Raw genomic sequence first — 312 nt, 5'->3', positions numbered from 1 at the left:
ACGCCCATCTTGATACTGCTTCACCACCCACCGACTTCTTCCAAGAGCATAAAACACGTACTAACTTATAATAAAAATACATGAAAAAAACAACAACTTTAGATGATGCTTGATAAGCTATCGTCTTGTAACTGACCGTGATATTTCTTATATTGTATCACTTTTTTTGTGCAACTTCCTTATGTCTTTACGCCCATTGCATATAAATATGTATAGATTTTTTTTCCTAATCATTTCCTACTTCTTTTTTTCAAATGTTTTTCTGTTATTATTATTTTTTTACTCTTTCCGTTTTTTTTCTTCTTCTTCTTG

The sequence above is a fragment of the Penaeus monodon genome, chromosome 22 (assembly GCF_015228065.2).
Source record: "Penaeus monodon isolate SGIC_2016 chromosome 22, NSTDA_Pmon_1, whole genome shotgun sequence".
In the NCBI taxonomy this organism is placed as follows: Eukaryota; Metazoa; Arthropoda; class Malacostraca; order Decapoda; family Penaeidae; genus Penaeus; species Penaeus monodon.
Note: the sequence above shows the minus strand (reverse complement) of the source record.